Below are 27865 nucleotides of genomic sequence, written 5' to 3'. Positions count from 1 at the left end.
TCCAGATATATATATATACATATATATCTATATCTATATCTATATCTATATCTATATCTATATCTATCTATATATATATATATATATATATATACCTATATATATATGTTGGAAATTAAGCTAGAAACCATTCACTTTTGGCCACCTATAAAAACTAAAGGCTTTCTCTACATTATCCCATTTAGTAATTACAACTATACGACGTAGTAGGTTTTCACATTCCTATTTTATAGATAAGGAAACCAAGTCCCACAAAGATAAAGTAATGTGTTGACGCATCAAAACTGTGATATCTCGGGGGTGGGTAGCTGAGAAGCCTCAAGGAAAAATTGAGTTTTGAGCTCAGGTAGGTATGAGTTCAAATTAGAGCTCTGATACATTCTCGCTATGTAACCTTGGACCAATTCCTTAACCTGTCTGAACTTCTGTTAACTATAAAATGGAGAGAATAATGCCTATTACATAGAAATACTGTAATAATTAAATGAGGTAACATATGTGAGGTAGATGATAGTTCTTCAAATGATAGTTTGAAATGGTAGTACAGATTATATTTCTTCAGATTCCTACCCAATGTGATTAATGTAATAAAGGGAGAATCTAGGTCTGCCTCACTTGGGCCAAGAATTTCCCCCAAATGGCAGTCACTGTGCCCTGGGGTCAAAATGTAGAGAATGACAGAAAATAGGATGAAGTATATATGAGGTGTGGCCAAAAAAAGGAGGGCCAGAGAGAGCTATTCATATTGAATGATACCGTATCAAAGTTTCTTTCATTTCAAACAACGTAAACCACATTTTGAAAGGAATTTATTGGAAAGATATGGGATGAAGTACCTCACAAAACCAAAAAAAAGAAAAAACAAAAACAAACAAATAATGAGACTTCTCACACAATGACTGCCTCACCAGTCATAAAGGCAGGTTGAATAATCTCTTCAGATACTGCCATGGCAATGAAGCCTCCAATCATTTCCCCTTCTTAAGACACTCCCTAGGATACAGGATCCTGGGAGAGAGTGTCAGCCTATGTTGGGTCACATACCTGTTCCTTGGTTAAATAGTCACCTTGAGTGGTAGTCTGGTACACTTCAAATGACAGGTCCTAATTGGGAAGGCATGATTCACCAGGGAAAATTGGGGCCCTGTTAGAGAAGGAGTATGGACAGGTGAAAACAACTGGGTCTACAACAAAGTATATGTGGGTGGTGTGAGAAAAGGCACAGGAGGAAACCTCTTTTATATCATTGATCAAAATGTTTTACAAATGTTCCTTTACCTGGGGGTTCCATGACAGTGTGGACTTCTTGAGGGCTAGAGGCTACTTTGAATATTTGTCCTCAGTGTTGGTCACACAGAGAGCTCTCAATAAATCTTAGACTCACAGAAATTTCCTAATTCGCCGCACGAGTGTCACCATGGAACCATCATTGGTTGGATCCCATAAACAAAGGAAGAATATTCATTTACACAAATGCTGCATATAGATGAGTAATATTCAGGATGAGAGGATGAATCTAAATAAATTTGCTAAAAATTATAATAAAGTTAATAAATAATTTAATAATAAATTAGTTAAAACTTCACATTTCATTCTCTAGAATTTGTGAGTAATATAAGTGAGAAAGACTGGGGTTCCTGGGTAGCTCAGTTGATTAAACGTCTAACTTCGGCTCAGGTCATAATCTCACGTTTCATGAGTTCGGGTCCCGTGTTCAGCTCTGTGCTGACACCTGGGAGCCTGGAGCTTGCTTTGGATTCTGTGTCTCCCTCTCTCTCTGCCCCTCTCCCCCTCACACTCTGTCTCTCCCTCAAAAAAAAAAATATTAAAAATGTTTTTAATATATATATGAGAAAGAAAAAGATCTTAAAAGTCTGGTAACCAACAATAACAACTTTTATTGTGTACGTTGATATGCACAATAAATTTATTCCTGGCTAGTTTTAAAAGAAAGTTGAAATTTCATTTAAAGAACAAATGTGATGCATCCAGAAAGAGGCTGTTCCTTTACTTCCATCCATGGAGAGGTGATGACATCCTTTATCAACTACCACTCCCCAACAACCTGCAACTCTGAGTTGTTTTCTCACAGGAGCATGTGTGTATATTGATTTTCCCACACCTCTTGCCCATTCCCCTTAGTGAGTAAGACGATATTTCAGAGGGTTAGAGATATAGTTTAAAATGTTGGGATGCAGTCTAAAACATGGGCCTTAAAACTATATGGTTCATGTGGGAATCCAACTCAGGTTTATTGGCCTTGGCCACTAGTAATTGATAATAAATTACTTGCCTTTGGGGATGTTTGTTTTTTTTAAAACCTGATAGGAATGAGTTTTAGAGTCAGAATTTAAATGAAAATTTATAAATACTATTAGAAATTGTTATGATTATTTTTATTTCAAATAATCACAAAGTGATCTTTAACTTTCATGTAATTAAATAATGAGTCCATTTTTCTAAGAAAGTAGAATTTTTTCTTGTCAACTTTAGATGATCTGTATTGAGTATGGGACCATTATAGGTTGGTGTATTTAGCATCATGATTCCAAAATGTACAGGAAAAGACTTTAAAAACTAGAAAGCAGGAAGAAAACTCTCCCTCTTCTGTCATCAAACAAGATTGTTAGCAAGCTTCCAGAATCCATCCCAATACCCCTTTTCTTCTTTCTTCTTTCCACCTGGTCATTGGGGTTTGAAACATTGCCTTGTAAAAAGAAAAGACTGTTCATTAGAAATGGAGGCATTCCTTTTTTTCTAAGTGGAAAATCTCAATTAATCTACAAACCATCAATTTAATGGGGTTCCACAATATGTCAACAGTGAAGCTAAAGGGTATTTAGCCGTTATCACAAAGTTGTGAATGAAAGGATCATGTGATAATTGGACAAAAAAGGGAAGTGTTCAAATAATGGTACTTGTCACCTTGAATTTCGGGGCAGGGGGGCAGTTATAAAATGCTCTTGCTACTTTATGCCTCCCTTCAAGTGTGAAGCAGGTAAGGAGAGGGGCCCTCTTTCTTACTGTTTCAGCCCTGAGGTAGAAATGGTCAACTGACTTTGCTTAAACTAACAAAGTCACCTCTCAACTAAGGGTAACATCATAAATTCTTTCTGTCAGCAATGGTTAATTTTAATGTGTCAATCTGGGTAGGGTGTGGTCTCCAGTTGTTTGGCCAACCACCAATCCAGATGTGATACTGTGAAGCTATTTCTTAGATGTGATTAATGTTTAATCAGTAGACTTTGAGTAAAGCAGATTACCCTCCATGATGTGGGTGAGTTTTGTCCAATCAGTTGAAGGCCTTAAGAGCAAGGACTGAGGTTTGGGGATATATATAGAAACATATGCTATTGATCTGTGTCTCTGGAGAACCCTGACTTCTACAACATCTTAGAGTGTTTTCAAGGTTTTCAGAAGTGCAAAGTAAGTGACTCTCCTTTTAACATTTAAAATAGTTTGAATAGATTATTTTCTTCTGATTCCATATTTTATAAATCTATAAATAGTGCCACATTTTCTCTCACTTCCTTGTTTAAAACCCACAAATGGCTTCCCAGCCCCCCCCCCCCCAATCCTTAGCATGGTCTACAAGACCCTGTGCAACCTGCCTCAGATAAAAGGTTCATCTAAGAAGATTACTGGCACGAGGTATGTGCCCAAATCACTTCTTCCTGTTGGGTATGAACAATCAGTGGAACAAAGGATGCCTCAGTCTGTCCCTTGTGAACACAGAATTAGAGCACTTAGGCATAGATGCTCTTAATAGCCTCAGTGGAATATCTGAGTGGATTGTCCTATCACTTGTTAGAGATTTCTGTCCAGACAATAGGGGCCTGGCCTCAGACACAGACTGCTGTCTACTCTGAGAACTGCTAACTGCCCAGTGACAAGGCTTTACTCATGGGCACTCATTTCTCCGGACTCCATGTCCGTAACTCTTACCGGTTTTGACAATACAACATTCCTATAGGTGGGTTGCAATACTACTGTCCTGTTTTCCTAGGGAACACATGCTGACCACTTTGATGGAAATTGAGAAACATCCTAGTGCCTATTAATTAATAGAAAGGACATCTTTGTCTCATTAGCAGCACATTTAAAAATCTATCTCTTAGGTTATTGCCACGGAAGTTACCTTACATCTACTTTGGATCTGTTTTTATTTTCTTCAGTTTGAGTGAGAAATGTTTTCTAACACAGTCCTTATGTAATCTGAGGGTAATGTTCCCTTGTGGGATTTAGAGCTCCCTGTGCACTGATTAGGTGGTCTCATTCCTGAGTAATATGGCCATGTGGTTTGTCCCTATCTTTGAGTCATTCAGCACCCTGTCCTAAACCTGTCTAATAACACTCTGTTGTCAAAATATTGGAAGAACTTAGATTATTCCATTCAAACCCCTCAATAAGCATGGTGCAGTGCTTACTTTTTGGGAGATATGCTGATAAAATGTCCCATAACAGAAGCAGAGATCTATAGAAATTTCTGAATAAAAACTAGTAATAAAATGAATGTGTGGAAAGTTGCAAGTACACCCACAGCCATCAGGGCTGCTACCATATCTCAGGGCTATACCACACACACACACACACACACACACACACCCTCACCATCACCACCATCACACCAACAACAAAAAAGGACAAGGAAAAGGGACAAATATCACATAATCTTAATCAATTATAATCACAGGAGGAAACCCTGACCTAATTAAGCAAAATCTGAATTGTGTGGCTGTAAGTGTTAAATGTATCAACAGAAGGAAGAAGGACCTTGAAAAAGAGAAGTAAAAAAGCAAGAAGTGGTCAGTGTATCTCATGTATCATCCAAGGGGAAGTACCTTGAATCTTGAGCTTGGAAATTCCATTTTTCTAGGCAGATAATAAAGGTAATAGCTTCCACCCATATAGTTCCTACCCTGTGCCAGGCAAAATTCTAAGCAATATGCATTTACTAACCCATTTACTATGCATAGCAGCCCATACGTAAGTACTGCTCTTCTCCCCATTTTCAGAAAAGGAAAACTGAGGCACAAAAGATTTATTTATTTCACTGGCTCAAAACCAAGAGTAGAGCTGGACTTGAATCTAGATAACCTGTCCCCAGGATCTCAGTTCTCCAATATTAGAAGAGTAAAACTGGAAAAGACTGCTTCCCTTTCTATTTAGGAAGCAAGAAGAGAAAAGTAGCATTTGTTGGGCAACTGCTAATTTCTTAAGATCATGCCAGGAGTTTTATATACATTACGTTGGAAACAACCACATGAATCAAACCATCTGCTCCCTATTTTATAGAGGTAAAAACTAAGCCTCAGAGAGGTCCCTGGAGAATCAAGTACTTTCTCGGGATTACCAAGAACTTGTCAAAATCAAAGCCAGTATTGGTTTCCTTTCATTCATCTTGAAACTAAGCAACAAACACGTTTAGAATATATTAAACGGACCCTGGCAAGAACAGACTTTGGCTCATCTGTTTTTTTGTTATGGACCAGTTGATAAAACACACACACACACACACACACACACACACACACACGAGAACAACAAAAACAGGAAGTTTTAGTTCGGCTGTCTCCTGAATTGGTCAAATTTTGTCGAGCATGGCTTAATTTAGTAGATTCCATTCTACTGATTATGTGTTGTGTTTAATGAAAAAGATGTCTCAGAATCTGCAGAATTGAGCACATTTTAAATCACTCCAATTGTTTGGTTAACACCACAAAAACTTGTTTAGGTGTAGGAAAGAGATATAATCAAAGTTACAATAGAAGTCAAAGCTGGAGCCAAGATTAGCATCCCATGAATCTCTTCAAGTATAATGACTTATCCAACGACATTTCTTTTAAACAAATTTACATTTTCTTTTATTTAAAAAAAAATTTTTTTAACGTTTATTTTTGAGACAGAGAAAGAGCATGAACAGGGGAGGGTCAGAGAGAGAGAGGGAGACACAGAATCTGAAACAGGCTCCAGGCTCTGAGCTGTCAGCACAGAGCCCGACGCAGGCCTTGAACTCACGAACCTCAAGATCATGACCTGAGCCCAAGTCGGACGCTTAACCGACTGAGCCACCCACGTGCCCCTACATTTTCTTTTAGGATAAAAGTAGTGGATCTTCTAGAAGGGTCTATGGAAAATAAAGACAAAAATTGCAAGACTCTAAAACTCACTATCCTATGGTGATCATGTTAATATCTGAGGCAGAGATAGTATTTTATGATGCATTCATTTTAGGTAATATTTAGATCACACCACTATATATACATTTCTGGATCTTTTTCAGTTAATATTTATTCAGAATATTGTCCTATGTTATTAAATATTTTTTGAAATTTAAAGACTGCACAATATTTATAGCATAGATATATCATAGGATATCTTCCACTGTTGGACCTTTATGTTGTTACCAGCTTGCACTGTAATGAACCAATGTGGATAAAGGTAGCAGGAGCATTGACACATTCCTCTGAAAATTGATAAATAAGGGAAAGAATCAAGATGTCTTTCCAGCATGAACTGTTTCAGAGTAATCAAACTGTTGGATAGGGAGTTTTTCTGTATAAAAATTTTCCAGTTAATGCAAGAGGTAGAATTAGAAAAATACCATTTTGTAAATTCTAATGAAATAATGCATCTAGGCAATAGTCATTAATAAATGTTATAACTAAAAATTATATAAAAAGTCAATAGGGACTTTGATAAAAGAGGGCTCATCAGAACCTACAAATCTTAGCGTCACTGAAAGTGGGGCAACCAGAAATTATGTGCATGCTGTTATAATATAACAGGAAGTACAAAACACCACACATACAGTATTCTTGCCAAAAAATAAAACTGAAAATGAGCCTGTCTGTAATCAAGCCTCATTCTAAGTACTAGTTTACAGGAAATAAGAAAGAAAAAGAAAAACATTAAATGATACCATGAGGCAGACATCAGCTAAATCTAGAATGTATGACATTCTACAGGACAAATGACCTAGTTTATTTATCAAATAAATAACAGGAGAAAGAGAAAGGGGAAGGAACTGTTATACATTAACTTAAGAGACGTAATATCGACATGTGCAATGTGCAGAACTTTCTGAGATTCTAATGTGAGCAAAGCAATTATTAAAAGACATTCTTTAGTCGATGAAGAAATGTGAACATCAATCTGTTTAATACCCTAGACTTAATAGCGGCCTTTGAACTTTTTAAGGCTTTTATCATACAGAAGTTTTCACAAATAAAATAAGAGGTCTTGCATTCGCTTTTAGCATAGTCCTGGAGAGACAGAAAGCACACAGAAACAGATGAAATAAGAGTGGAGAAATATTAATAATTTCTGAAGTCAGGTAGTGGCTACATAGAGACTGACTGTCATATTCTCTCTACTTTCATATTAGTGCAAAATTTTCCATATAAAAGCTTTCCTAAAATACATAAATAAAAATCTTTGCATATATATAACACATATATATGCACAGACACACACACACACATATACACATAAAGCTATATATATATATATATATATATATATATATATAATTTATATATACATTGATATATATATATATATATTTCTGTGATATATATATACATTATATGTTTGAATTTTTTACTAAAACCACAGAGTATATTCCCAGAAAGAGAATTATGAGGTCAGAAGGTACAAATTTATTTGAAGTTTTTTAAAAAAAATTTTTAAGTGCTTTTCAGAAGGTTTGTGCCAACTTATAACCCAACCAATATGTGTCCATCTCATGAGACCATTACCAAAATGGAATATATATTTTGAAACATTCATTCTATTTTGGTAGAGAAAGGCTATCTTGTTTGAATTGATGCTTTTCTTAGAAAATGAGTTGAAATCTTTTCATTAAAATTAGTCACTTATATGTTGTCTTCACTGAATTTTTCTGGTTATACTTTTTATCTACTTTTTATTGCAGTCTTAGTGATTTTTGTCTTTGATCTGTAAGAACTTTTTATATATTAAAAAGGCCTGCCTTTCTTAGTCTGATGTCAAATATTTTCCCATTTGTTGATTGATTTTCATTTTGTTTATTTATGACTATTCAAAAATCAATTTTTAAGTACTCAAATCTATAGACATTTGTGCTTTCTTTCATTGCTTTTATGCTTAAAAATTCCTGTTCTCTCCTTAGATGAGGTAAATATTCATGTTCTTGTACTTTTTTAAATGACTGTTTGCATTAAAAAATTTTTTTTAATGTTTATTTATTTTTGAGAGAGAGACAGACAGAGCATGAGCTCTGAGCAGAGAGAGTGGGAGACACAAATAATCTGAAGCAAGCTCCAGGCTCTGAGCTGTCAGCACAGAGCCCGACATGGGGCTCAAACTCATGAACCATGAGATCATGACCTGAGCGGAAGCCAGAGGCTTAACCTACTGAGCCACCCACATGCCCCTTAAATGACTATTTACTTTTTAACCCATCTGGATTTCATCTTGGTGTGTGGTTTATGGTGTCAACTGGGATCTTTATTATTTTTCAAATAGCAAAGCAATCATTTTTCTTTTTCCTTTTTAAGGTTTAAGATACTTCCTGGCACACAATAAAGTTCTCAATATACTCTTGTATATTTCTGACCTTCTCAATAACAAGGCACCCTCTTACTAGTGAATTTTGTGCCTACACCATATGATTAGGATTCTGTACCTGGTGAATAGAAATATTTGCAAGTGGCATATCCAATAAAGGGTTAGTATCCAAAATATATAAAGAACTGATACATCTCAGCACCAAAAAACCTAAATAACCCAATTTCAAAAGGGGCAGAAGACATGAACAGAAATTTCTCCGAAGAACATCCAGATGGCCAATAGACATGTGAAAAGATGCTCAACATCACTCACTATCAGGGAAATGCAGGCCAAAACCACAATGAGATATCCTATCATACCTATCAGAATGGCTAACACCAAAATACATAAGAAACAACAAATGTTGGCAGGGATGTGGAGAAAAAGGAAAACTTGTGCACTGTTGGTGGGAATGCAAACTGGTGCAGCCAGTGTGGAAAACAGTATGGAGGCTCCTCAAAAAATTAAAATTAATCACCATATGATCCAGTAATTCCACCACGGGGTATACACCCAAAGAACATGAAAACATTAATTTGAAAAGATATTTGCACCCCTGTTTACTGCAGCATTATTTATAATAGCCAAATTATGGAAGCAACCCAGTGTCCATTAATAGAGAGGAATAGATAAAGAAGATGTGGTAGATATGTTTAATGGAAGATTACTCAGCCATAAAAAGGAATGAAATCTTGCCATTTGCAACAACATGGATGGAGGGGGAGGGTACAATGCTAAGTGAAACACGTCAGTCAGAGGAAGACAAATGCCGTATGATTTCACCCCTATGCGGAATTTAAGAAACAAAAATAAAGGAAAAAAAGGCACAAGCAAAAAACCCGACTCTTAACTAGCCGGGTGGGGAGATGGGTGAAACAGGTGGAGGAAGGGTACACATACCGTGATGAGCACTGAGTCATGTAGAGAAGTGTTGAATCACTAGCTTTGACACCTGAAACTACCATAGCACCACATGTTAATTATACTGTAATTAAATTTCAAAAATAAGAATAAAAAATAAAAATTACTCTTTTGAAAAAAGACATAGGGTTGTTAAACTAGGATAGGAACTGAGAGAAACAAGGAGAGGGCAAGAGATTACTACAGCACGAACAACAGATTCATATCTATATCATCTATATCACTAGATACAGAATACCAAAAACAGCTATACAAAATGTGTGCTCTAAAACAGCAATGCCCCTAAGTTGGTGTCCACAGATTCAGAATGTGATTTTATTTATTTACTGGCTGTGTGTTCTTGGACAAAGTACTCAACTTCTCTGATACTTCACTGCAAAACCAAGATAATATCTATACCGTGAGGTTCTTACAAGGTTCAAATGTAGGTGAGAGATAGCTGAGAAATTCTTGTTAAGACATAAAATGGTGTATTTTTTTATTTTTTAAACAGAAATGTTGTTAATGCCCAGGATACTATAAAATAAACCAACCAATTAATTGGGAAGATGCTAGAAATGTTTGCCATGTCTTTTTCAGTAATTTCTGTTGTAAAGATGTCTACTTTTGGGACAAATGGGTATTATGTAACCTGCCAGCTATGCTGAAGGGAGTTAAAATACACACACAAAAGGTCTTGTTTAAGTTCCGGCATCATTAAGAGAATTAAAAATTTTGCAGTTGACTCCAACTCTATTTGGTCAACTTGGCTGAAGTGTATGATAGACTAAAATCTAACTTCATGACTCTGCGTCTTTTGGCCACTACGACCATGGCTTCACCAGCACACTGAGGAACCGAGAATAGAAGAGAAAAAATCCCCACCAGAGCTGTAAACAGATGGAGCAGAAACAGAGTCATCCTTAAAAATACTTCAGCAAGTAAGCATTGTATGAACCCTCTTCTCTGCTATCAGAAGCTGTGATCTGTGCCTTTAAAAAGATGGAACCAGCACTCACCAGTGCAGCTAGGAGGACTGAAACACAGCTGAAAACACACTTGGGGAAGCAGCCAAGCTTCCAGCAGTAATCTCGAGTGCTTGCTTTCTTTCCCTCCTCCTGCTTTAGCAACTTTGCGGCTACCTACGGCTGAGCACCCCGCCGTCCTTCTTCTTGTCAATCCTCGGTTTTCCCCCATGCTGGCTTCTCTTCTCTTCTCTTCTGCGCATCTGGGTTCTGCCTCCTCACTGGCTTCCCAAACTTCTGCTGTCCTCACTTGGTGTGGCTGGCTTCCTCCCTCTGTCAACAAGCCCCAGCATGGGGAACAGAAGGGGGAGCAAACTTTCAATTAATATACTTGATGAGAAGAACTGAACTTCAAGTGAAGAAAGAAAAAAAAATGTGCTACTAAAATGGTAAAAGATGTCAGGCTCAAAATAGAAGAATGCAACCTTAGGGCAACCATAGCCATAAAGTTATACAAAGGCTGAATCCTCGTGGAACAGAGATTCCCTGACTGCTCACGTTTGCATTTCTCTTAGATCAAAGAAGTCTGAGTGGAAAGAATATATGTTGAAATGAAACAGGTACGAATAACTTCTCAGCCCAGCTTGGGTTCTTTCACTTTTAGTCATGAAATCTCTGGAGGGATTTATTAGTCTTCGCATGAAAGCAATTGAAAGAAGAAAAGAATAGCATAAAGGCTATATCTATATAAGAGTGTGAACTATCCTGGAAATCCGTATAAGATCCAATACTTAAATTTAATTCATCCAATGTGTTCCCTGTTGATCTAGATTCATACCTACATGCATAAGATTGAGTTGAATGTAAACAAACTCATCCTTTGCATCCTACTCTAAAACCACCAAGCACAAACCAGAGCCCCAAATTGACTACAGTCCAAACAAAGCCATACCCTTTCTCCTTATACTTAAGTCTTGAAGTTAGAAGCACTTAATTATATTTCTTTCTAATTTCTCAAACTCCTATGAAATGCCTACCATGTGATGATAAGCACAGCCAGGCATTTGCCCATACATTTTCTCACTTAAACCACATAAGAACCGTAGCATTATTATTTTGAATTCACAGAAGAATACAAAGCTGAGACAGATCAGGCAGCTGTAATGAGCAGAACTAAAATTTTAGCTCAGGTCCTCTGATTCTAAGATCTTTGCACAGCTTAGCTTTCCTTTCCTAAAATCCTTGCTAAATTTAGTCAGTAACTGGGTGTAATGTTTTCTCACCATTAATAATAGCAAACATAGAAAGTATCATGATAGAGTGTGCTTTAAAGTGTAAAATTGTTTTCCCTTCTATTTAATATTGGATCGAGGATTTTCAAGTAGAAAAAAAGACCAAAATCCAATCATTCTCATTAACATGTAAAAACAGAGTGAAGGCAAAAACCCAGACTCTAAAGATAAACAGAAATTCCTGAGAACAAACTCTGGCTCTGTGTGTACTTACTGTTTCTCTGGGTAAGTCACTTCACCTCTCAGAACCTTGGCTTCCTCATCGACAACATGAAAATATAATTCCCGCAGAGTGGTGAATCAAGGATTAAATCAAATATCACATAATTACCGTAATACGTATCCAAAAAATCATAGCTGGTAAAGTATACTTTCGGGCTTTTAGGAGCAAATTAACTGATTTGCAGGAGGAAGATGAATCAAATTAAAAAGGGGTGGCGCTTGGGTGGCTCACTCAGGTGAGTGTGGGACTCTTGATTTCAGCTTAGTCATGATCCCAGCATCATGAGATCGAGCCCCACGTCAGGCTCCATGCTGAGTGTGGAACCTGCTTAAGATTCTCTCTCTCTCTCTCTCTCTCTCTCTCTCTCTCTCTTTCCCTCTGTTCTCTGTCTCTATCTCTCTCTAAAATTAAAAACAATACTAAAAATTAGAAGAAGTAAGGGGTGCCTGGGTGGCTCAGTCTCTTTAAGCTCCCGACTTTGGCCCACGTCACAATCTCATGGTTCCTGAGTTCAAGGCCCTATTCTGACAGCTCAGAGCCTGGAACCTGCTTTGGATTCTGTCTTCCTCCTTCTCTGCCCCTCTCACGCTCATGCTCTGTCTCTCTGTCTCTCTCTCTCTCTCTCTCTCAAAAATAAATAAATGCTAAAAAAATTTTATTTAAAAAATCAGAATAAGTAAATACATACATTCACATACATAATACTATATTATATATGTGTGTGCATCTGTGTAAATTAGGAGAATATACATGATATTTTTTAATATCATGATAATTGCAGCCTCTGGGATCAAACATGCCATACAAAGTTGCAGCTTTGTCTTCTAGGCCTCCTCAGCCCAGGTCCTTCTCTTCCTTCAGTCTTGCCATGCCCACTTCATGGCTCTCTTCCAATCCAGGTCAAGATTTGACCTCTTCTCCCTTTTCTATCCTAGCTGCTGCCTAACCTTCCCACGCATGCAGCTCAGCTGGGGAGGTGACAAGGGACCAAGTTCCCTCTGCACCCAACAACAGTTAACTGGCACCTACAAGGCATGGAACTAATATGGTTACATTTACAGATTATTTGGGATTAGTTGTGACATTACAACACCTTGTCCCACTCCAAGCCCCATACACAAAACACCATATGCCACCGTTATCAACACTTTCATCTTGGTTAATTTATGTTTGACTCTTGCGTTTTCTTCACCTGGCCTTCCAAATGGCCCTTCAGCCTGCCTGCCTATACCCTGAAAGATAGGGAAATAATTTATTCTTAAAGATGCATCATATTTAATATTTTTATAACTCTGAAAAATTCCTTTCTCATACTAGGCCAGAGTCTTCTTTTGGATAATATTAATGTATAGGTCTTCTTCTCTTTAATGATCCTTAAAAAAAAAAATCTTATTTAATCCCTTTTCTATAAAGTCAGCTTTTCTGATGAGTTCCTATATAAGTCAAGCTGTACCACAAGGGCATTATCCTAAGTGAAAGATGCCAATCTCAAAAGATTATATACAGTATGATTCCATTTATATGACATTCTGAAAAAAAAAAAAAAGCCAAAACTATAAGGACAGAAACCATATCAATGGTAGCCAGGGGCTGGGATCTGGGGAGAGAGGTTGGCATTAGTATGTGACCACAGGGAGGTGCATGAGGGAATTCTTTTGAAATTGTTCTGCATCCTATTGTGCTGGTATGTTCATGGTTACAATAATCTATGCATGTATTAGAACTCACAGAACTGTTTACAAAATAAAGGTGAATATTACTATCTGTAATTTAAAATTTTTTTTTAATGTTTATTTATTTTTGAGAGAGAGAGCAGAGCAGGGGAGGGGCAGAGACAGAGGGAGACACAGAATCTGAAGCAGGCTCCAGGCTCCAGGCTCCAGGCTATCAGCACAGAGCTGGATGCGGGGCTCAAACTCATGAACAGTGAGATCATGACCTGAGCTGAAGTTGGATGCTTAATCGACTGAGCCACCCAGGCGCCCCACTATCTGTAAATTTTTAAAAGAATTATGTTTATTGATCTCTTACTGTATGCCAGGTGCTTATCATAATTCTTTCATTTTAATCTTCATAATAACCCCATGAGATAGGTAGCATTATTATCACCCCCTTTCTCCAAGTAAAGAAACAGAGAGAGAGAGAGAGCGGTTAACTAACTTGCCCAAGGTCATAAAACTTGATAAAGGCTGAGCTTGGATTTAACCCAAGTAGTCTGACTCCAGAACTGAATATCTAGTCTGTCCTATGCTGTCTCTGAAAGAAAGTGAAAACGAGCTTCGCTTATTCTCTGTCAATGAAGCCACATGACCTATTTAAGGAGTAGAACATCACACAAAACTGCATCGAAACAATTAGCTTGCAATTGGCAATTAGCATGCCACCAAGACAAACATATTTCTGGGCCACAAAAAGTCTTCACTGCTTTTTTAATAACTAATATTTCAACTCTGCATTTTCCCATTTTCTTTGCAATAAAATGCCTTGTTACTATACTAAATAAATTGTAAAATCAACTTTCTAATGCCTATGTACACTGCGAGTAAAATCTTTCCTTAACTGTCCCTTAAGAAATCCTGGTTCTGATGTAAAGAAAATGGAATATATCTGTTGAAAGCTCAAATAAATTGTTTAAAATTTCAAAAATCTCATTCCACTCCTTCTCCCTCCCCACTTCCCCAAAGCTAAATCCTTCCGGATATTTTTTAGAACTAAAACCTCTTAGTAATGAGACAAGCAGATAAATACACCCACGTTGGGTGCCTTGTGGTCATTCTTACACATTCACTTGGGTTTCTCAGTGCCTGCATTCTATATCCCCACAAACTCCAGCCAGATCACTTTGCAAAAATAAAGCCATCACTGCAGAAGTGGAGCGTGGCATGCCTCAAATTCAGTAGCAGCAGCAGCTGCAATGACAAAACAAAGGGAAAGAATTATGATGGCTTTGAAAAACAAGCATTACAAAGGATGTCTTGGTAAGGGCAATCTTGAGATAATCCAGGTTGCTTACTTTGGATGCAAAAAGTTGGTGCCAGAAAATCTGCTTCTGGATTTTTAGTGTTCAAAACTTGCTCCTGTTGGATTTAATCCCTTCAGTGCTATCCCCAAGACAGATGACAAATGCAGTCACGTACGTGTTTGCCCATCTCCAGGCAAGGTCTGGAGACCTGAGGTCTCTGTGGCATTTCTGCCTGGGACCACCTTCCCTGAAATATTCAAGAGCTCAGCGAAGCTATTTTCAGCCTACCACCATTTCAGCTACCAAACATCTGAAGCCTAAAGTCCCTTACTATTCAGAGACAGTTCTTCTAATCAATTCTATACCTTATGCAACCTACAATTAAGTTTCATGAAAAGTCACATCAAAAAAGGAACCAAAGAGAGATTTGTGGACTCTAGCTGGTTGTTGGAGTCCAACTGTCCTGGCCCCATTCATCATTCTATCATTTGCCATCAGTGTAACACAAGATACATTATTGAATTCTCTGGTGACCTTTCTTCCATAAAAGTGCTTTAGCCATATTTATGTTTCAGGGCTCCCTTAGAATAAAATAAGATGATGCTGACCTAAAAAAGTTCTTGCCACATACCGGGCTCTCTGTAAGGGATCATTATAATTACAATCAAGGAAAGAAATCCCACGGATGGAACAGTGTTCATCTATGGCCATTTGCAGCTTTGTTTCACAATATTTCCTTAGGCAAATTTGCCTACTCCCTTCCTCGATATCAAGTTTGATCTTGTTACAAACTCCTGGGTTTTTCAGTGTTAATTATTAGTTACCAGCACATCTCTCATGGAATACAATGGCTTTTGGTTTATGAAATCAGGCTTGCTAGAGAAATATTTAAGGGATCTGAAATGTCTTTGCAACCTGATGCAGCTAGCAGGGAGATTGCACAATTGTAATTCACAGGCGCAAGCACACACGCCCACACACCCAGGAAATGTGGGGGTTCTTGTGGAAATCAGTAGCTTATCTATTATGTGCACTCCGGAGCTATAAACAAGACCATGTGAGGACTCAGCTAGAATGCTTCCTCTGAGTCAGTATTAAACAAACTTCCGAACTGTTAGGAAGGAAATAAAGCCACCGTACCCCAAAAGACACCCAAGACAGAGAGCCAGGGATCATAGGAGTTGTATTTAATATTCTGCCACAGACAGATACAATCATTCATGTAAGTTTTTAATGAAAACAAAATGTTGCTTAATAAACAAAAGCTAGCATGAATTAGAATAAATTATAAGATCCACGTGGAGTGCCCTACCAGAAATTTGCACAACCTATGTGGAGTGGCAGGATTTTTTAAAAGCTTTGATGTTCTATTCCATGAGAACGCTAACAAAACTTTCTATTTGACGATAATAATATTGGTCTCTAATACAGTGTGTTGGCTCAGAATGAATCAGAGACAAAGATCTCATCAGTGGTGGGGAAAAAAAAAAAAAAAAAAACACCAGAAAATCATAGATTCTCATAGACCGCGTAGCATGATGCAGTGGAAAAGACACAGGCTTTGAAATCAGGAGTGTTCGAACTCTGTTTTCTAGTGTTGTGATCTTGGGCAAGTTACATTTCCTTACGGAGATTCCATTTTCTCACCTGTAAGGCCATGACATTGATGAATCTCTTGTTAAGAACAAAGCGGATATTCGATGAGTAAGCATTTTGACAAATACAGCTATACGATTATGAAACATTACAGTTCACTGCTTTATCCTACAAATGTCCTCATATCAACTAAAACAGAGTTATAAATCAAGTTCAGAACGCCCTGGAATTGTTGTTGCTTGAGGTAAATAATGAATTCTAAAGATTACATCCCTTTTGGGCCTTACAACATTTTGGGGTTTAGAAAGGAAAAAAGGTGGAAATCACCTATAACTGGAAATCTGAAGTTATAGCTGAATCCAGAGACTCTAGCTCTTACTTATATATAATTTTATTTCTGAGTTTTAGAAGACTGAATACAGAAATCATCAATCATAAAATAAGAGGAAATAGTTAAAGCTCTTTAATCCTTACCAATGTCCACAAAATAGGATGTTTTATTAAGTGTTGTCTGGGTGCTCAGACAGTAAAGGACATTACCATTTCCGGCAACCCAAAGCTTGACCTCACACTTGGACTTCTGAAGGTAAACTTCCTGAGAGGAAATTAAATACAGAGAACCTCTTCCAGTTTGAGTTACCAAAAACACTGTAAGAAACGTTTAGACTAAATTAATTTTTTAAATTTTGCCCTCAAAATATTAAATCCAACTGAAAAGTCTGTGTTTTTTAATTTAGAATAGGAAGTGAAATCAAAATCAAAGATGTCCAAATTGTCCGTTTCTTCTTGCCTATGTCCCTATAAAAATATGCCCTAAAGTAAGATGAGCGTTCTTCCTTCTTTCCCTATAATATTTTTACTTAAACCTAATCTCCAAGCCTTAAAAATGAAAACATTTGACCAAAAGGAAAAGAAAGAAGAATTCTAACATTCATAATTTACGTACGTGACTTATGTAAATCACATCAAATATGAAACTTATTCACCCTATTTTCATTACTCAAGAGACCCCGGGTCATTCAGGCTTGCTTTCTTCTCTAAGGTATGGTGCACCTTCTGGGTTCAATGGACACTTTGAAAGGTCAAACAGAGTCCATCCTTCAGGCAGATGAAACACTGTTCTATTTTTAAAAAACCTCTAGAGAAGGAAATTCCACAAGCTTCCCCAGCTACACATTCCAGTGTCTATCAAATCGCACCGTCTGAAAATTTTTCCTTTTCTCTTATCTAAATCCCTCATTCTGTAATTTAAGCCTGTTGCCTCCTGTCTGGTCCCTGATAGAGATAGTCATCATCCTTCATAGATCAGCCTTCTCGCACGAGGCTCTTTTCAAATTCTGCAAGCCAGAAACCACTTTATTTCCAACTCTCTTTGTCACAGCTCTTAAGTGATTGCTGTTACTCACCTGTCATTTTCTGCCAAGTTTTCTTCCTTCAACCTTGTATTCAATTCATATGTCCCTTAAAAATAATACTTTTAAAAAGCAAAGGAAGTGAAAATTATCTGGTAACTTTACTACACTAAGCAACCTATATTTTATTTTCTTTGTTCTTGCCCTCCTCCATACACATTCACACATCATCGTAACTGCACTGTGTACTGAATTTCGTCAAAGTTTTAAAATCTCTCCTTTAGTTTCACAACCCAAAGCATGTGGAGGGCGAGCTAGTTTATTGTCATAACTTTAACAAAGCTGGTACAAAGTTCATGAAGAATTTCCTCCTTCATTCAATAAAATTAAATGATGGATTACATAGTGCTGCAGCACCGTTAGGTTCTAAGGACTCAAAACATTTAGCATTGTCCTTGCCCACACACCGGTCATAACAGGACACACAACCAACTAATTAGAACGAAAAAGTTCCTGTGTAAATGATTCCTGCATCTACCTATACTGTGCAAACTTTGGTTGATTGAGAGAGCAGGACCTCAGAAGAGGGCTGACCCTGCAGAAGCCAGGAGTGGAAAGTCAGATATTTGAGAGGGACTCCTACCATCTACTGGGAGATCAGATCATCTAAGGACAGAATTTTCAGTGATACCCAGAATTCATACTTCCCTGCCTTCAAATTTGTAGTTTTCTCTTTCAGGAATGTTTCTCCTCTCCTGGCCCATGTATCTATTCCAGATAATTCATTGTTCAAGACTCAGATCTAGGAATACTTGACTCAAGAAGCTGTACCTAATACCCTAGACTGAGTTGGCTTTTCCTCTTCAGGGCTTCCACAGCAACTTCTGCATGTAGGAGCAGAGATTTCTTGGGTGGGGACTATGTCTGATCCATCTTTTAACTGCTCATGCTCACATAGCTTCTGCCATCTGAGTGGCTTACTAAATGAGTGAAATAAATATAAAAAGGTATTTAGTAGAGAATGAAGTCACTTCAAATTGGGTAGATAAGAATAGCTTTCATAGAGGAGTTGACATTTGTGTTAGATCCTGAAGGACTGTAAGGATTGGGGCATGCAAATTTAGGACAAATGCTTTTCTAAAGGATTGTGGGAACAAAGGAGCATAGCAAAATAGAATGTTTGGAGAACAGTTCAGTTTGGCCGGAATATAGGGTCTATGGTGGGGAGATTTTTTTTTAAACACAAACAAAAAAATGGAGTGTATTTAGCCTAAAGAATCTGTTTTTATTCTTTTGACAAGGAATAACCACTGAAGTTTTTTAAAGAAATACATGACAAGGTAAGAGCTAATTAATAGGAGAGTCTGGTTCTAGAAGTGGCTGAATACCTATGTTAGACCAAACCTCCTACAGATAACAATTATGAACTCCAAACTAGTATAAAAAACAATTATTTGAAGTTACTTGAGAACATCCAAAAGGAGTCCCAGATGGAGGTGATTCAACCCTTTCAAGAAGGCGGTTGCATTGGGTGAGATTTACTTTTAGAAAGCTTTTCTTCTCAGGGCATTTCTCAGTTCATGTGGCTCAGGGTGGCTAAAATTCATAAAGAGAGCCATTGTCTTTCTGACTGAAGGAGTCAGAGAATGAATTCACAGATGCCAAAATGACTGAAATGAGGGAAGAGAGAAGAAAGCCCCCAAATCTCCATACAGACTCCCTTCAAATCCTTGACTAACCACTGAACTGTGGACATATGGAGGAGGCTCCAAATAGCCCAGCAGAGAGCAACTGTTAAAAGGCTGAAAACCTGAGGGGTGCCTGGGTGGCCCAGTCCGTTGGGTTTCTGACTTTGGCTCAGGTCATGATCTCACGGTTCGTGTGTTTGAGCCCCGCAACAGGCTCTGTGCTGACAGCTCAGAGCCTGGAGCCTGCTTCGGATTCTGTGTCTGCTTCTCTTTCTGGCCCTCCCCCACTATTGCTCTCTCTCTCTCTCTCTCTCTGTCTCTCAAAAATGAATAAACATTAAAAAAAATTTTTTAAAGGCTGAAAAACTGAGCAGAGATTTCAGCTGATTGCCCCACCCCCACCACAAAAAAATCAGCATTCTTCAGACAAAGGGAGCAGACCCCAAAACCTTTACAACAAATTATCTGCAATGCCTTGTATATAAAAGCACTAGAAGAAAAAGGAAACTGCGACCTTCAGTCAATAGATGAAATAGTCAAGACAGAGCAAACTCTGAAACGATTGAGATGTCATAATTAGCAAAAAGGACTTCAAAGCAGCTATCATAGTATGTTCAAAGACTGAAGAGAAATATGGTCATCAAGAGAGAACAGATATGGAATATCAACCGAAAAATGAAAGCTATAAGTACAAAATGGAAATTCTAGAATTATAGCATATAAAATCTGAAGCAGAGAACTCCTCAATGAATTTAAAAACTGGAGACTGGAGATTTCAGGGGGAAAGTAGGGGTCGGGGAAGAGTGAACTTTAAGATTGACTTGCTAAAAGAAAAAATATTGGGGAAAAAATGAGCCTTCATATTTCAGAGCCTTTATGGCTATGGAACAATAATATCAAGAAGTCTACATGCATATAATTGGAGCCCTACGTGGAGAGGAACAAGAAAATGAAGAAGAAAACATTTGAAGAAATAATGGCCTAAAATTTGCCAATTTGTTTAAAATACTAATGTACATACCCAAGAGTCTTGGTAACTCTTAAGCAGGATAAATATAAAGGAAACTAGACCTAAGTACATCAATAACCAAACTCCTGAAAAACAAAGGTAAAGGGAAAAGTCTTGAATGCAGCTCAAAGGGAAAGAACACCTTACATACAGGGGAACAATGATACAAATCATGCCTGATGTCTCATCACTCACCACAGACACAAAACACAATAGAACATATGGAAGTAAACAAACAAAAATCCAAACCAGCATTATATATCCAGTGAAAATATCCTTTGAAAAGGAAGGTAAAATGGACTTTTTGAGAAGAATGGAAACTAGAAAATGTATTACCAGCAAGTCTGCTCTAGAAGAAGTTTTTCAGGTTGAAGGAAATGACGTCAGATGAAAGCTCAGGAATTATAGGAAAAGAATGAAGAGCAATCAATGTGATAAATGTGAGTAAATATAAAGACTATATTTTTTCTTCTTTTGTTTTTTTAAATTTATTCTGAGAGAGAGAGAGAAAGTGAGCAGGGGAGGGTCAGCGAGAGAGGGGGAGAGAGAGAATCCCAAACAAGCTCCCCACCATCAGTACAGAGCCTCATGATGAGGGGATCGAACCCACAAGCTGTGAGATCATGACCTGAGCCAGAGTCAGACACTTAACAGACTGAGCCAACCAGTCGTCCCCATCTTTTCTTCTTTTAATTTATTTAAAAGACAACTGAAAAAAGTAAGGCCTTCCAAGGATTGTCAAACATCCGTGGAAATTTTTAGCATAGAGGTCAGAACCAAACAACAGAGCTTTATCAAGACACTTCATTTGAATCTTCAGAACACTGGAAACCAAAGAAGATTCTACAAGCTTCCGGGGGTGGGGAGGGTCACATATATAGGATGATAAACAAAACTGCTTTGGCATTTTTCAATAACACTGAAAATCAGAAGATACTGCCTTCAAATATTTAAAGGAAATAATTTCTGACCTGTAACTCCATATCCATTCAATCACATAGAAGGCAAAAATAAACACTTCTTCAGACATTCAAGGATTCAAAAAAAAAAAAAAAAAAAAAGAAATTACCTCCTATGCATCCTTTCTAAGACTATTGAGGAAGTGCTCCAAGAAAGAAAGCATGGGTTATAAGAAATAGAAGTTTTGGCACAAGAGGATAATAACGAGAAATCTCAGGATACCAGCTGTACACCAGATGTGGAGATAAAAACAGACTTTTCAATGGAGACAAACTTCAAAACAATCTATTTTCAACCATTCTCTGGACTGCTTAGTGGACCTTTTCAATTTGGCAGCTTACATCTTGTGGAAGTTCTATTCAATTATTTGTTGAATTTCTCCATTTATTTCCTTGGTGTATACCAAGGAACCAGCAAAGACAGACAGCATAAAATAGGATAGAAAATAGAGGACAGAGATATATGGGAATGTAAGGATTTTTTTTTTTTTAGCTTGAATTTTCCCAAAAGTAGTGCTTGAGGCAAGAAGTTGTAAGCAGGGAGCAGAAGTGAGGGAAGAACGAGGGAAAGTGGAAACAAAGCAAATGCACAGATGCATTATTAAAATAACTATTGTACACACATACACACACACACAAAGAATAAAATGAATAAAAATATGCAATATATAATTATAGAACATCACCATTGTTTTCAAACATACCAAAATGTGTACATTCAAATAAATGGTATCCACCTCAAGTATACTTGCTACTTTTCAAAAAAATAAATAAATAAAATAAAAACAAAACAGAATAAAATAAAATAAAATAAAATAAAATAAAATAAAATAAAATAATTATAGGCAACTGGCACTCGATTGTGACTGGAATTTTCTAAAGAGGATAGAGAATACCTTTTGGAATTGTTTGCCTGAGAATTGATGATTTTTATCCACAGCTTATAACCCACATTAGTTGAAATTTACTGTGGGATATATAAATCCCTATATACTTCCAGACTGAGCATACCTGCTGGAACAGAGGACTTCCCAAAGGCAACTGTGGCTTTGGAAAGTCCCCGGGGGCAAAAGTGCAAAACAGCCAGTGCTTGAGAAAAGATGTCAGCATGAGGTAAGCCAAACTACCCACTGAATGTGCACTGAAATCAGAGACGAGGCTAAGCGGATGTGAGTCAGGAGTCCAGAAGCAATCCGCACAGTCTGTCCTTTGTACCCCTCAGATATACCTGTGCCCTAGGTAAGCCCCAACTGCCGCTGAGTCTTCAAGGTGGTAGTCAGCCACAATTTCTACACATGACTTAATAGATAAAGATTACTACAATAAGCTGCAGTCTTTATTGCTGCAACTGGTCCCGAAGTCATAACTGATATTTATTTTATCACCTCCTTCCTCCACCGCCCATATTAAATTTCCCTCTCCTTCAGCCATTACTCCTACTTGTCCAGGTTTCTATCCTAGTGGGGTGATGTAGCCTTCATCCCTGAGCAGGCTGAGCTCTTGACTATCTTGCTGTTGTCAGGCTGCTGTTGCTGTAATTGTTACTATTATCACTAGGCATGTGAATGGCAAGAAATGCCCATGATTGACCCATACTTTGCCAATGTCTTAGCAACCTCAAATTGCCCAAGACTTCAGTTTCCCAGGTCTCCTTTTCATAAATCACTCCCATACATATATCTCTTAGCTTGAGTTGTACCAGAAAGCAAAGTCCTGGTCAAGGAGATAATCCCAGAGTACAAGTGGGGAACCAGAGAAAATGGGGGAAGGGGAAGAAGTCTGTATAAAGCTGCCTTTCTGATATCACAGCTTTTGGATACCGGGGTTTAATTCTGGTGTCTAAGGAATATACAGAATGTATCTCCGAGTTGTCCTCTAGAAGAACAGTTGGGGAAAACACTGATCCTTAGGTTTCCATCCCTTGTTGATTGAGGACTGCTCTTAGAGTTAACTCTCATAAATTTGGGGGCTTCCTGTTTGGGCTTAACAACTAGAATCTCATGCCCAGCTATAGCACTGGAGAAGTTAGGGAGCACATTTGAGATGAGACTCTGTTGTAATATAAGTCAAATCCGGAATACCCACTACATCTAGGTTGGAATCAGAGAGGAGATGGAGAAGATGTGAGTTTGAATCCCAGAGGCTCTGATACAGTCTGTATGAGCTTCTCAAGGAGTTTGGACTTAAGATGTAAAACACAAGCATATAGCAAAGGTGGAGAAAAAAGGTGGAGATCATTAGGTTTGTATTGTAGGAAGATTACACTTGAGACACTGAGGAGGGTGAATTAGGCAGAGAATGGGACAGTAAAGTACATGAGACCATTCTGGAGACCCCACCTATAGCTGATTGTGCACTAGGGCAGCACCAGTGGAGGAAAGGGGAGGAATGAATTAATGAGCTACTTGAGATACTAAATCAAGGGGGCGGGGGGGGGGGGGATTTGGGAAAAGCTCCCCTCTGATAATTTGTTCAAGACTACTATTTAACAAAGTATCAGCAACTAGGCACTGCCTGTCAGTTGGTAGGAAGCAGGGTTTGTTAATACAATCAATGTGGTTTCAAACTTAGGTCAACGAATAGATCATGAGCCCAGTCATAGTACGTGCATAGAAAAAAAAAAAAAAAGAAAACAACTCATGTGTTAACTGTGGTTACATACAAAGAGGTGGGTAGAGGAGAAATTGAAGTGATTTTTCAAACTTTCATTTTCTAAATTATTATCTTTGTGGCATTTTTATCTTTCAAAATGAGATAACAGTCAATATTTGATTCTAAAATCAGGGGCAGGGGGAATAAAGACATCAAAAATTTAAAAAAAGGAATAGAACTTTTCCCATATACTCAGAAATATATACAAAAAAAAAAAAGAGAGAGAAACTCTTGGGTCTAAGGCCTAGAAAATTTAGTGTTATATACTTGAAAGAGAGGGGGGTTTTAAATAAATAATATAAAAGGAAGTATAAAATAATGTATGAAAAGCATTCCTGCAGGAACAAACCAAATGCCACGAAAATGCTGAAAGTACCAAAGTCTATCACTTCATACGGTAGTAAAATAAGGTGGAAGGAAGTCTACAAAGCTCTTTAGTTTCAGGGTTTGTCAGTTCTGATGTGGCTTTGTGCTATCATCGGCTAGTCATTTCTTCAGCTATTATGTGAACACTTATCAGGTTATATGCCACTTTATTTTCCTTTGTGGAATTATAGCCCTTCAAATACCTAGCACCATCATTTAAAAAAATTTTTTTTCATCAGTAGTATTTAATGAGCAGCTACTATTTACTACTGGGGTAGGGGCTGTTGATATTATCATTGGTAACACAGACATGGTACTTACCCTTCTGATAGTAAATACCTAAATTTGTATCTGACTTTAGCACTTAATTAGCAGTGTAACTTCAAGTAATTTACTTAATCTTTTTTCTGAGCCTCAAATTCCTCATTGTTAAGGGGAGGAGGGAATATTACATACACAGGAATGCATTGAGGTAGATATAATTCATTCATTCCTGCATAACTTAATTCAGTAAACATTTGCTAAGTGCTCTCTATGTCTAATATATGTGTGTTTTGTGAACCAAAAATAATATGTCAATAGTGTAAGTTACTATTATGTGTTGAACTGGTATTTTTTTACTTATTGGTCTGCTTTGTTTAAAAAGCGTTTTTAGCCATAATGTTCAATAAATTCAAGCACCAAAATGTGTCATCTTCTAGTTCAGGTTTGCTAAACATTTTAATGTCTAAATTCAACAAGTTTGTGAATCTGATGCAACAGATAACATTTTATTTTGAAATAGTCAGACACTCAGCCAACAGAACTGGAAAGTAAGTTGAACCAAAAAGAAGAAGAATGAGTAAAAAGAACATAAAGAAAAGCAGGAAATTTGGGGGATAATTTTAAAATGTGCTATCTCAAAATCACATGTGCTCACTTTTTACTATTAATATTTTTAATGTAAAGACTACCTAAAGAAAGCCACATGCCTCACTGATAACCAAACTGTTTGTTAATTGAAGGTCTGTGGAACATTGTATAAAGTGACTCAACATGAGAAGTCTGTAATGTTTATGTTTTGATATTTGCATTACTTGATTTTTGAGACTAAATCTCACACTTATCTTTACATTATAATATTTAATATAAGTAATAGTCATGGCAGAACATTAATGGTACAGAAATTGCACTTATTTTGCTGAGAACATCAAAAATTAAAAAAGATTTTTAACATTTATTTATTTTTGAGAGACGGAGCATGAGTAGGGGAGAGGCAGGGAGACAGAGAGAGAGGGAGACACAGAATCTGAAGCAGGCTCCAGGCTGAGCTGTCAGCACAGAGTCGGATGTGGGGCTCAAACCCACAAACCGTGAGATCATGACCTGAGCTGAAGACGGACTCTCAACCGACTGAGCCACCCAGGTGCCCTGCACATCAGAAAAAATTTTAAGCTTATTTCCTTATTTTGAGAGACAGAGAGAGAGAGAGAGCAAGCAGGGGAGGAGCAGAGAGAGAGAGAGGAAGAGAGAGAATCCCAAGCAGGCTCCACACTGTCAAGGCGGAGCCCAACTCGGGGGTTGATCCCACAAACCGTGAGATCATGACCTCAGCCTAAACCAAGAGTTGAATACCCACTGGACTGAGCCTACACGTGCCCTGAGAACATTAGATTTAAAGGGAGAGAAATATTTTATTATAAAGCCCACAACATTCATCCAACTTTACCTTTTTACACATATTGGTGGGATTAATTATGCATAGACATTTTTCATACCATTTTCTACCTGCAGTCTAATATCAGCTTTTCTGCTTGATCAAGGCTTTATTATAAATACACGCACATACACATACATTTTATGACCTCAAAGAATTTGAAACTCTCCCACATATACCACCTGTTCCCTTTATCACTATGTCAACATCATGACTGACAACCAGGAACAAGAGGCAAACCTAGACAGGAAATGTAATAAAATAAGAGTTAAAAATCAGTGGACAAACCAAATACATTTGGAAATGAGTGGGGTCTCTGACTCACAGTAAAAGGTACTGTGCATAAGGACTCTACTCCAGTTGATAAAGTCTTTTGCCACAGGAACAAGGGTTAACGAGTCTTTTGTTTTTTAAATGTTTATTTATTTATTTATTTTGAGAAAGAGAGAGGGAGAGAGGCAGAGAGTGTGAGCAGGGGAGGGGCAGAGAAAGAGGGAGAGAGAATGCCGAGCAAGCTCCACACGGTCAGCCCAGAGCCCGACACGGGGCTCAGTCCCATGAACTGCGAGCTCATGAGCTGAGCCGAAGTCAAGAGTCGGTTGTTTAATCAGCTGAGCCGCCCAGACGCCCCAGGGGTTAACGATTCTGATACTGCTATACATGTATATTGGATTTGGCAGATGGTGGGAGCAAGTTTACTCGCTGTTGGAGCGTGTGCATCCAGATAAGCAAGAGTTGGGGGGGGGGGGGTCGCTAACATGATACGAGTGGTAATGGATTGCAGTTGGAAACGTCAGTACGAACTCATGTTTAGGTGGAGAAGGTAGTCTCATCAGACAAATGCTGGCAGAAGTATCAATGGATACATAACCTTTTAGTATATGTTTACAAGAGCCTTACAGTTGTTCATGTGTGAATCTAATCATCTATCCTAGGGGTTAGCAAGCTGTTTCTGTAAAGCCCTGAGAGCAAATACTTTAGGCCTTGTGGGCCACATGGGCTCTGTTGAGACTACCCCATTCTGCCCCTGCAGCATGACACAGCCATCCACAATTCTGTGAATGAATGAATGTGGCTGTGTCCACTCAGCGCACCAGATTTGGCCCACAGTCGGCCAGTCTGTGATCTCTTCTAAAGAGTAACAAAAGAGGGGCGCCTGAGCGGTTCAGTCGGTTAAGTGTCCGACTAACGCTCGGGTCATGATCTCCCAGGTGCGGGTTCAAGCCCCATGTGGGACTCTGCACTGACAGCTCAGAGCCTGGAGCCTGCTTTCGATTCTGCGTCTCCCCCTCTCTCTGCCGCTCCCCTGCTTGTGTTCTCTCTGTCTCAAAAATAAATAAACATTAAAAAAAAAACATTTAAAGAATAACAAAAGTGAAAGAAAGTGTATGAATAAAACTACATGTATGTATGAGCTCAAATATTTAAGAAGTACTTGTAGAAAAAATGCTAGCAGAAACAGCTTTAAAATGTTAACCACATTCTTCTCTGGCTGGTAGAATAGGAACCTTTCCCCCTCCTTATTCCTACAGTTGCACTTTTTATGTATTGAAAATTTGAAAAAGAAATCCTCAAAACCAGTGTCTGAATTTGTGCTTCCATCTGTAAGCTAG

The 27865-nt window shown here is 37.9% G+C and overlaps 1 long non-coding RNA gene across 1 annotated transcript in view; it reads right to left on the bottom strand.

The window, feature by feature from the left end:
- Positions 1 to 509: 509 nt before the first annotated feature.
- Positions 510 to 27865, bottom strand: part of LOC128778586 (uncharacterized) — a 40868-nt gene continuing 13512 nt past the window's right edge. The window contains exon 4 of the long non-coding RNA XR_008424215.1: positions 510 to 1144. This is a non-coding gene — a long non-coding RNA (uncharacterized LOC128778586). The remainder of the gene's footprint in view (positions 1145 to 27865) is intronic.

Source organism: Panthera pardus, unplaced genomic scaffold, assembly GCF_024362965.1.
Source record: "Panthera pardus isolate Hobbes unplaced genomic scaffold, ASM2436296v1 HiC_scaffold_20, whole genome shotgun sequence".
Taxonomy (NCBI): domain Eukaryota; kingdom Metazoa; phylum Chordata; class Mammalia; order Carnivora; family Felidae; genus Panthera; species Panthera pardus.
Note: the sequence above shows the minus strand (reverse complement) of the source record. Positions and strands in the feature narration are given on the sequence as shown.